This window comes from Amphibalanus amphitrite, unplaced genomic scaffold (genome assembly GCF_019059575.1).
Source record: "Amphibalanus amphitrite isolate SeventyFive unplaced genomic scaffold, NRLGWU_Aamphi_draft 000021F_arrow, whole genome shotgun sequence".
Lineage (NCBI taxonomy): Eukaryota > Metazoa > Arthropoda > Thecostraca > Balanomorpha > Balanidae > Amphibalanus > Amphibalanus amphitrite.
In genome coordinates this window covers 321,135-332,023 of record NW_024881517.1, presented here as the reverse complement: position 1 = coordinate 332,023, position 10,889 = coordinate 321,135, and positions in this window count along the sequence as shown.

Here is a 10,889-nt window from a genome sequence, read left to right as displayed (position 1 = left end):
AAAATTAGCCATAAAACATGCATCACACAACCCTAGTAAAGTTGGGCTCATGTGACCTGACCTGTGACCCTTGGTGACCTGACCTGTGACCTGACCTGGTATTGTCAGTGACCTCTAATAGCAACATATCTACTAGACAACTGATGCCCTATCGCTGATTCTCGACAAAATGCGTTTTCCTCGGTGTTATAGCGCATTCCCTAGAAGACCCGTGAACGGTGAAACATTTCATCTTTGACCTGACCTGTGACGTCATCAGTGACCCCGAGGTCAATGAAATTTGATTTCCCTCAACAAATTTGACAGGCCTTTCGAACGCCGTTTGAATTTTGTGGATCCGTCCAGTAGTTTCGGAGATATGAGGGGGGGCAAAAAATAGTCCCCCCCCCCCCACCAGGTCGCGTTATAAACAGACCCCACCAGGGCGCGGGTTAAATAAGTAACGAACAATCGGTCATAACTTCTTTATTTCTTTATTTAACACTTTCAAACTTTCACAGATTATAGATCAAATGTTTCTGAATGTAGCCTTTGCCTCAAACCAGTCGCCGCCCGCCTGCACACACTTCTCCCAGCGTTCCGGCCAACGCCGGAATTCCGCCCGGAAAAACGCGTTTTCCGTCTTTTTCACCCAGTTCTTGACAGCGCACCTGACTTCAGCGTCGGTCTCGAAGTGTTCACCACGGAGGCCATCCTTCAGGGGACCAAAAAGGTGAAAATCTGAAGGAGCCAGGTTCGGACTGTAGGGCGGCTGGGGCATGATATTCAGCCCTGTCTCGCGATCTCCTCGCGTGTGGCGTGAGACATGTGCGGACGAGCGTTGTCATGGTGTCATCCTGGTGGGCTTTCTTGAACCTGGGCGGACTATGGACAGCGGGCCGCTACATTACAGTCCTGCAGGAGACTGAGAAAAGCAATCCTGAAGAAGAGCCGCGGCTCGGATGTCAACAACATCACCATACACCATGACAACGCCCGACCGCACTTGTCCCACGCCACGCGCGAGGAGATCGCGTGACAGGGCTGAATATCATGCCCCAGCCGCCCTACAGTCCGAACCTGGCTCCTTCAGATTTTCACCTCTTTGGTCCTCTGAAGGATGGCCTCCGTGGTGAACACTTCGAGACCGACGCTGAAGTCATGTGCGCTGTCATGAACTGGGTGAAAAAGACGGAAAACGCGTTTTTCCGGGCGGAATTCCGGCGTTGGCTGGAACGCTGGGAGAAGTGTGTGCAGGCGGGTGGCGACTGGTTTGATGCATAGGCTGCATTCAGAAATGTCTGATCTATAATCTGTGAAAGTTTGAAAGTGTTAAATAAAGAAATAAAGAAGTTATGACCGATTGTTCGTTACTTATTGAACAACCTAATAGATTGCAGACATGTGCTTGGATCCGAGAGCTGGATCTATGATCTCAGTGGATCTCTCGACAAAATAGAGGGGTTGGATCTATGATCCGAGTGGATCTCTCGACAAAATTCAGGGGTTGGATCTATGATCCGAATGGATCTCTCGACAAAATTTAGGGGTCGGATCTATGATCTCTGTGGATCCAGCGGGCAAAAATTTGTGGAGGACCTATGATCTGTATGGATCTCACGACAACATGTAGCCAATGAAACCCTTATCCTACATAATTGTACACCTTACAGTGCAATACAATTGAGAATTGTCACTTGTGGACATGGTTGTTGTAATCATTAGGTATCATCATTAAATTTGAATTTAAATGAACAACATTTGTACTACATTTAAAATAAACCAAGAACATGCACAATGCTACTTTTTGTGACCAATTGTAACTTTTTCATGACAGCACTGATGACAATCTTACCAACAAGCTAAACCCACTTTACTTCAATGAACAAACAGTACAGACAGATGCAGTGGCAGCGGGGCACTGCAGATTTTCATTTTGGTCCCATTCTTTCCATGCAACGCCAGTAGGGCTAATGTTAAAATGCCAAAATCTATGGGGGGCACTGTACCCTGGTGCCACCCCCCCCCCCTGTTCCGCCGCCTATGGACAGATGTTAGGAAATCAAATCTGGAAGCCAAATAGGTCAGTTTTGCTCAAAATAATCCAGCAATCCACTTCTACCAGGTATGAAAACCCAATCTAGTGTTCGTATGAGCTATTAGTATGTGCAACACAATTTCGATTCAGTAAGAATAGCAACCAACCTCTAATACTTTCCTAATAAAATTACAAGTTCAAAAATGGCATCAACTTCTTCAGATTACCTACTTTTGGCATCGTGCCAACTGCCACGTGTGGCGCCATGCCGTGCTGTCGTTATGAGAGAGCCTCCCAAAAAAGACAAACGAAATTCACAGCTCACGTTTTGGTAATATTGTTTTATTACGTCATTATCGTTTGACCAATGAAAAATCTTAATTTGACTAAAACCGTAATGATTCCAAAAGATTCCCCGTAATAGGCCCTTCAAACTAATGACGTAAGATATTGTGATTCTTTTGAAAAGTGAATAAAATAAAGATGCAAGGCACACACTCGCTTTCAGCTTACGTTTACGTCATAAAATTCATCGCTACAAAGATGATATTCACAAACAATCGTATCGTAAAATTATGTGAGGCAGAAAAAAATGAACATTGTTTTGAAAAAAAACTTCAGACTTTTGAATTTCCAGTTTGATTTTTTATTTATTTTCATTATACTCGAAGGAAGAACGCTTAGCTCATTTGTTATTTGAAATGACGTCACGATTTCTATTTAGATACTGAATAATCATTTTAACGGTAAATATCCAAGGCTGCATTCCAATTGACATTTCGCTTCCCATCGCTTCCGCAGGATGTTGAATATTTTTATACTTTTGTTTATATCTCAGTTTATTTTATCAAATATTTCTTTCAATGGATTGAAATACCTTTACCTAACCAAGCCACATGTGTCAGTATCATCTTTTATTGTTTATCAATCAATTGTGTTAGCTGGAAACTGGAAAGCCTCATGGTTGTCTAATGCAAGATTGTTGTAGCGAGGGGAAAGAAGGAATAAAGAGCTGTACCTTCGCGGTTGATCCAGCACCGCGGTCCTCTGAATTCAGTTGGTTGTAGAAGAACAGATAACAATTTGCTGCTGTAATGAACTCGATAGTAGAGCTTGTGATACAGGGGAGCTTGAGAGTCGTTGAAGAGATCCTGAGATAGCTATAGAGAGAGATCCAGATAGTGATGAGATCATGAGATAGATTTAGAAAGGGATCTTGATAGTGATGTGGGCATCCAGATAGAGATCTTGAGATGACGTCCACCTGGGAGAGATGTAGATACAGATCCACCTTGCGTACAAATACATCTGATGGAAGATGCTTTTTAATTTAGAGGCTTGATGATTCTTTTCATTGTATAGACCATGATATACGAGATGCTTCTTCACTGCTCGGATTAGGGATAGAGGGATCCGATCAGCTGGGGTTGCGGCACAGTTGGGCAGGTGAAGGACAGGGCATTCGAAGTCCCGATGACCACTGCCAAACTTATGGGTGGTAATTACATTGATTAATTGAATGTGATCATTCGTCCAGTCACCCATTCCTATATCACTGGCCTCCCCATTAGAAAATTGCCCACTTAATTCGTATTAGCGTTGCTAGTTTTAACTGCCCTCGAGAATCATTTGTTCGACTGCCGTAACCGAATTCTATCAAATTCCTATCGGCCTTATTCTAAGATTCATGCGTCGTCATTCTCACACCCTTGCTCGCATTTCGTTTGCATTTCATATATTCACCCAAATTTAATTGATAGCCCCCGAAATTCCCTCCGATAGTGTTAGGCGTCTTACAAACCAGGGTCTCCCCGGCGAGATAAATGTCTCTTTCCGAAATCCATATGCATGCTCCGCTAACCGGCGACTAAGATACTTATCGCAGGGCCGTCCAGAATAATTGCACAAATATCCACCCTGCTAATTTATGGGATTCACTACACGTCCGATAGACTTATGGTACACATATACGCGATTTACATCCGACTTATCTCTCTATCCGGGAGAGATTACCTATGCCCTCTTCCGGTCCGCGTGTAACACCTCCGTTCACGACCCAGGGACCACCGTTCATATCCTGGAACTCTCCTCAGGAACTCTCCTTAAACCCTGGGATTTACTTTCAAGGCCTTACGTGTCCTGGAGTACATCGTTACCTCCCCTGAGGCTGTCCAGTACCGATTAAGGTACCCTTACAAAATAAGTATGAGGACTTATTCGGGACACTACAGCTTGCCTTATCCGCCCTTTGGGTGACTCACCCCTGACCTTCGGCTTCTTACCTTTGGCATAGCTTACTCTCCACTGCACTGTGCCAATCTTCCCCTTCCCCCTGCCGTAGAAACCTCTCACTGCCTCGTTACCCAGTATTACCTAAGCGGGAAATCTAACAGTAGCCGGTACCACTGGCGGAAAACGTGCATATGCCCTGCGTACGTGACGGTGTGTCCCTCTTATTATTCCGGTCTGGACGTGTGTTTAGAGAAGTGCATCTGTGTCTCATACGGTCATGCTGGTAAACGTTACGCCATAGGAGACGGGCAAACAAGCCGTCTGTGCCTCACAATGCCCTGTGCCAATATTGGTGGAGTAATTATTGGCGCTAACTCGCAAGAACGCGAATAACAGAAACGCATTATTGATCCAAACCTAATCGTAATCTCAAGTCCTAATTGCTGCTGCACGCGTGAACCTAATCATCAGTTCTCATATACAATCCTAGCAGGCCTTGAACTGCTCTTGATTTAATCAGATGATCTAGAACCAATTAGTACGTACCGATCAATCGTCTGGTTGTGATCCACCGTATCATATTAAATTACTGAATGCTCAAACGGAACGACTCCTTGAAAACTCGTTCGATAGCTTCTGACGGACTACTAGTTGCCTATACAAATTATCTTTATAGAGCGCCAGAATATTGTCATAGGGGTCCCTAGCCTTTCATAGAAAATATAATTTAAATCATCCTATTAGCAGTAAACAATGCACATCAAACGAAGTGCAGTCCTAAATATCAAATGGCATGTCATACTTACAATTATGCATTAACTGTTTACGTTCGCATCCCGTGGCAACTTTCCACAACTAACCATGTTCCTATACGCTGACCTTCATCTATTGCCCGCGCCCCAATTACGGCTAACCCACTGCCCCTACTGTGACTGCTGCTCCACTCCCGACGCTGCTCTCATGCCATCTAGCGGCGCACGGTTCCGCGTCGCGACCGACGCGTGTCTGACTGGCCGGGCAGTGGATCGTCGTCGCCGGCCCCCCCGACAGCCAAGGTCGCGCGGCTGGGCGGTGCGGCGTGTCAACACTCGCGGTGCAGTACTGGGGTATGCGGTCTCTTCGGGCTGGGTAGATTCAACGAATGTGTCAGTGAGTGTGAATCTGGTAAAATATCGCTGCAATATTTTCCTGTTCGACATTTCATCAGCTCCGTTCAACGTAAGTGGTTAAAAGTAAATTCCTGTTCCATTTAATCGTTTCCCAACAAAGATGGTCTTTCTATTATTTATTCTACAAAAGCACAACGATCGGTACCTATATTAGTCGCATATTAGTTCTAACCACAAACAATTCTACAGCTACCTGTTACACGACATTTCGCAATTTCACTGACGGTAAGTACAAGGACCATCTAAAGTCGCAAAGTGTCAAACCGTCGACCTCAAACCACTACTCTCAGCTCTGCACCTAAGTAACAGAAGAAATTCCGCCTTAAGCTCAAGCATTCGTATCTGTCGAAAATCATAACTCATAGCCATATTCATAGATCGATTGCATGAATCAGTCGCCACCTTAAAACATTACATTCCCTCTCAACCGTATTTACCTGTTCAATAATTGATTTCGACTTCGCAATTAATTCCTACAGCAATATTACCAATGATTTCGCAATACAACTTTTAGGGAGTACAGCACGAATCTAAACCCTTAATTTCACAAACGTTCCAATCTCGAATCGCACCCGCCGATAATAAATCGAACGAACCAGTTTGACTAAAGACAAAGACATTTCAACGCTGTCACGTACCCTGTCATTAATTTCAGCGTTCGGGACATTGAGCTCCTTATTCAAATTTTAGCATCCCGTTCTCGACCGAATCGCGATGTATTCCGTACTCCAACTGACAATAACGTATTTACTGGCGGCTCTGACATGACCTCACAATTTAGATCCTAATGTGCTACTAGGGTGTCTGGACCAATAAGTTCAAAGTAATTTAAGTTTTCCAATTCCAATTGAGAGTGCATTTTATGGCAACCAAAAATGTTTGGCAGTCGTCACGGGCACGGCAAGCTGGGCAGAGGGGGGGGGCAAGGATCAGGGATAGAGCAGACTTTGCAACAGCACTCACATTCTGGAGTTCCTCTGCGCTCGAACTGAAGAGACTTCTCGCGGGTGACCCCGGACTGACGGCGGCTCCCAGATGGCGTCTCCGGCTCCGGCTGCAGACTGTGACTCTCGGCTGCTCGACTGTGTCTCCTCTTCTGGTTGGGTGGCGCACCCTTTTATAGTGGGGGGGGGGGTGACTGCCACGCCCTTGCGCCGTCATCTCCCTCTGCCTTCCTCTTGTGGGTGGGCCCGTGAGATGGCGCTCTCTGTCCTCTTTAGCCACCTTGCTCCTCTGTGCCTACAATTTTTGGCCGTCGAATCGTCTTCGTGTTGAGTGCTTTAGCATTTTAGTGATCGCTGGCATAAAACAATCCCCGAAAGGTTTGTGATTTTCGAGTTTTAATTTTGATTCTTCAATTTCATATAATTCAAACTTTTGTTTCCTTCCGTTTCGTCTGCCGGCGACGCCCTGTGACGTCACTCTTGCTCCGCCCACCGCCCCGGGGCGTGGCCGTAACGCAACGCCTTCTGTCCGCGGTGGGGACGTCCTGAACTACGTCTGTTTCGGACAACAGCGCTTTCTGTCCGCGGTGGAGACGTCCTGAACTACGAATTTCGGGGGCTATATGCTAAGATCATCAGATTCCGTTGCAGTGTGACGCACTTGTTGTGCTACCATGGCTACGTGAGACCCAATGTGCTACGTGCCTTAAGCCTGGGCGTGGTCTCACAGTGTGCCGACGTTTGCTTGTAGCTTCAGCTGCTTTGTAATGACTACCAATGACTCATCCTGATGTGACTGTCTTCAGAGGTGCTTGTCTTAATTGGAGTTTAATGGCGGCCCATTCTGTGCGGACAGTGAGAAATGATTGGGGAGGGTGGACCTGGGGACGGGTGGGAGGAGGAAGGGAATAATGACAAGGGAGGGAAGCGTGCGGCAGCGCTCTGCTCAGCTGCGCGTCACCGGGCCGACCGTGCCGAAATGATACTACGTTAGATGGTCAAGATGTAGCGTGCTACATTGTCTTATCATTATGTAGATTCTAACATGAATTGTGATGTGGTACCTAGGTACCTACTACCTAGTAATGTATTGTTCATTAGTCATTACTTTGACTTACCTCTATGTTAATTGTTAATGCAAACTTTTCTGTTGGTATGTGAACAATCTTCATGTCACTCAATTCTCTCAAGTTGTGACCGTCATGAGCCTCCTTTATTTTGTATTCTGTATAATGTAACTGGATGCCTTTACCAGGCATCGGTAGGATTGTGATTGCAGGATTGCAAAATCCTGATTGCATTCCTTTTTGGTGGATTGCACCTGGATTTGAAATCCATTCCAAAAAACAGGATTTGATTGCGGATTGGATTGCATCATACTTCCAATTTTTGCAATCCAATCCGGATTGTATTTGATTAGTGCTTTGAAATGGTTTGTTGCGATTGAAAATTATGAGATCGGCTTCATCGGCTTAATGTACTTTGCTATCAAGGGCTTTACATCGAAACTTGAAATAATTTAAACGCTTTTAATTTAAACGCTCAAAATAATATACGCTGATGAACTACATAGGCAGGGCAAAATTACGTATTTGAGGGCGAGTTTTAAAAATATAAAACACTGGTTGGGTAGAGGTTTAAATGTGGGGGTGTTTGAGGCAAAAAATATTTCTCATAAAATACCTGTGCCTTAGATAGGAATTACTCGCAAGACTAGGTACTAGAAATGGGTGATTTGGGGATGGAGGCACGGCCCTATGCCCCCCTCCCTCCCCCAGATCCACTAGTGCACATAATAATACAACAGGATTGCAAAAAAGGATTGCGGATTTGATCACAATCCAAGTGAAAAAAGGGGATTGCGGGTAGGAATGCAATCCACTTCGGCACTAGGAATGTGGATTGGGAATGCAATCCTTTCAAAAAGGATTTTACCGATGCCTGGCCTTTACTAATATGGCCTTTGCATGAAATTGTTTGTTTCTAACCATACTTTGGTATTCATAACTTCTTATGAAAGAAAGTTGTTAACATTTTGAGCGCCTATGAGCTATGATCCCAATGGATCTCACGACAAAATTGGGGAGCCAGATCTATGATCCGAGTGGATCTAGCGACAAAATTGAAGGGTCAGATCTATGATCCCAGTAGATCTCTCGACAAAATGGAGGGGTTGGATCTATGATCTGAATGGATCTCGGATCGGGATCCATGGGATCGGATCTCAGATCCATTTTTCCGGATCCAAACACATGTCTGATAGATTGTACATTGATCCGGACTTCTGCTCCGCTATTTAACAAGTTTCTACATTTTTATGTCTTTTAACGCCTTTATGTGCTTTTCTTTTCTATTAATCCTCTCGTAACCAAGTTAATTATTTGGCAGTGTGCGGCTCCAGAACGGTACTAAAAGCTCTTAGGGAGATGGTCGCGTTGTGTACATTTTTCGCTTCTCACAACGCTCTTAGCTGATTAAGTATGTCTATAATGGGTGGCATGAGTGTCACAAATATATTAACCGAAACTGCAGGTCGTTTGTCAAGTGCACCCGCGAAGCACGCCTTTGCGGCCATATAATGAAATGACACGTCCCGTTATAGTTTACTGCGAAGTGCTTCGTGTGTCGCAGGCATGAATTTATGCCGGCAGCACACATGTATGATTAGCTGAAAACATTAGCCTGACCAATATTTTATGAGCATATGAGCTATCGGAAAGAACGAATAGCTGACTAGATCAGCCTTTATCAAGATGGCTGTGCTCTACTTTTGTCATTTAGCAGACCATCAAGCGACTTCTTTCAGGTAAGAAGCACCTACACTACACACATTAGCTCGACTGTGACAGTGCGCTGCCGGAGATGCGTCGACTGCTAAAAGGCAGGATGACTTTCCGGCAGGAAATCATTCATCTCAAACGTTATTCAGTTGTTGATTTACCCCTTAGGTATCATTATTGTCCTCAAACAGTTGCCAGACAGCTTATGCCAAAAACAAAACGCACATATACCTAATCGTACCTAAACAAGTTTACAAATATGCCTCACCGTAGAGTATGAACATAAAACCACTACCGGTAAAAATTTTCACAAGGATAACGCTTCTGCTGGTCTTAGGCCTGAATTTTAAGGCTTTACGAATGGATTACTGTCTTCCGATCGAAGCAGTTAAAGATTTAACTCAATGTTAAAAAAGAAGCAGATTAACCTAGTATCATGGGAGGCTTCCAATGGATATAGCACAGATAACAGTAGTACTACAGTAGTACTACTGTTATCTGTGGATATAATTACATGTGTATAGGGGAAAGTGGGGTAAGACGGTCAGGGTAGGTAAGACGGGCACCCCTTCTGCAGACCAAACCAATAGCGCTACGAGCGAGAAAAATTAGGACCAGAATTGCCTTTCCTACTACACACCACCATTGAAGTCTTGTGAATTTGTGTTCAGTCAATAATCTTTTATTTTGATTTCTTTAAAAACACTCATTTCATTGAAAACGTCCATAATGTATTGTGCAAGCTTTTGTGTGCAGCACTGTAGAGTTAAAAACACGCAATCACTTGTGGTACACTCATATGCCACCAGTGTTCATTTACCACGGATTTGCTTTGTCTGCATCAAATTGTCCACAGAGAAAATCGTGCTGAACTTCTGGCATTGAGTTTGTGGTAAGACGGGCAACTATGGATCCAATGGGTCTGTAATGATGAAAATATGTTTGTTGCTGTAGGAAAAAAGAAGCATTTCTGTTAAGAATATGTTCGATTTCGATACTCACAGACATGTTAGCAATATTCCTTCGGCACAGTTTATTCTCGAATAATGAATGTGAAAAACGGCTCTACAAAGCTTCTGAACTAGGGCCTATATCCCGCGCCCTGGTGGGGTCTGTTTATAACGCGACCTGGTGGGGGAGGGGGCTATTTTTTGCCCCCTCGTATCTCCGAAACTACCACACGGATCCACAAAATTTAAACGGCGTTCGAAAGCCCAGTCAAATTTTTCGAGGAAAATCCAATTTCATTGACCTTGGGATCACCGATGACGTCACAGGACAGGTCAAAGATAAAATGTTTTGCCGGTCACGGGTCTTCTAGGGAATGCGCTATAGCCTATAACATCGAATAAAACGCATTTTATCGAAAATCAGCGGTAGGGCGTCAGTTGTCTAGTGCATATGTTCCTATTAGAGGTCACTGATAACACCAGGTCAGGTCACAGGTCAGGTCACCAAGGGTCAGCACATGAACCCAATTTTACTAGGGCTGTGTGATGCATGTTTTATGGCCAATTTTTCATTTCAAACTCAATGGTGTTGATTAAAAGACTATCAGGAACGGTTTAGGTCACTTCCTGGTGGAGGTCAGGTCAATGTCAGGTCAAAGAAAGGTCAAACTTCAAAGTTGATATTTTTGCATAAAACGGGTAATGATTCGATGCAGCTTGTCACGGCAAGTCCAATGGTGGTCTTTGTCTTGCGCTACGTGGTTTAGAATTGCTAAAAATTAAGTTTGAAAATTTGA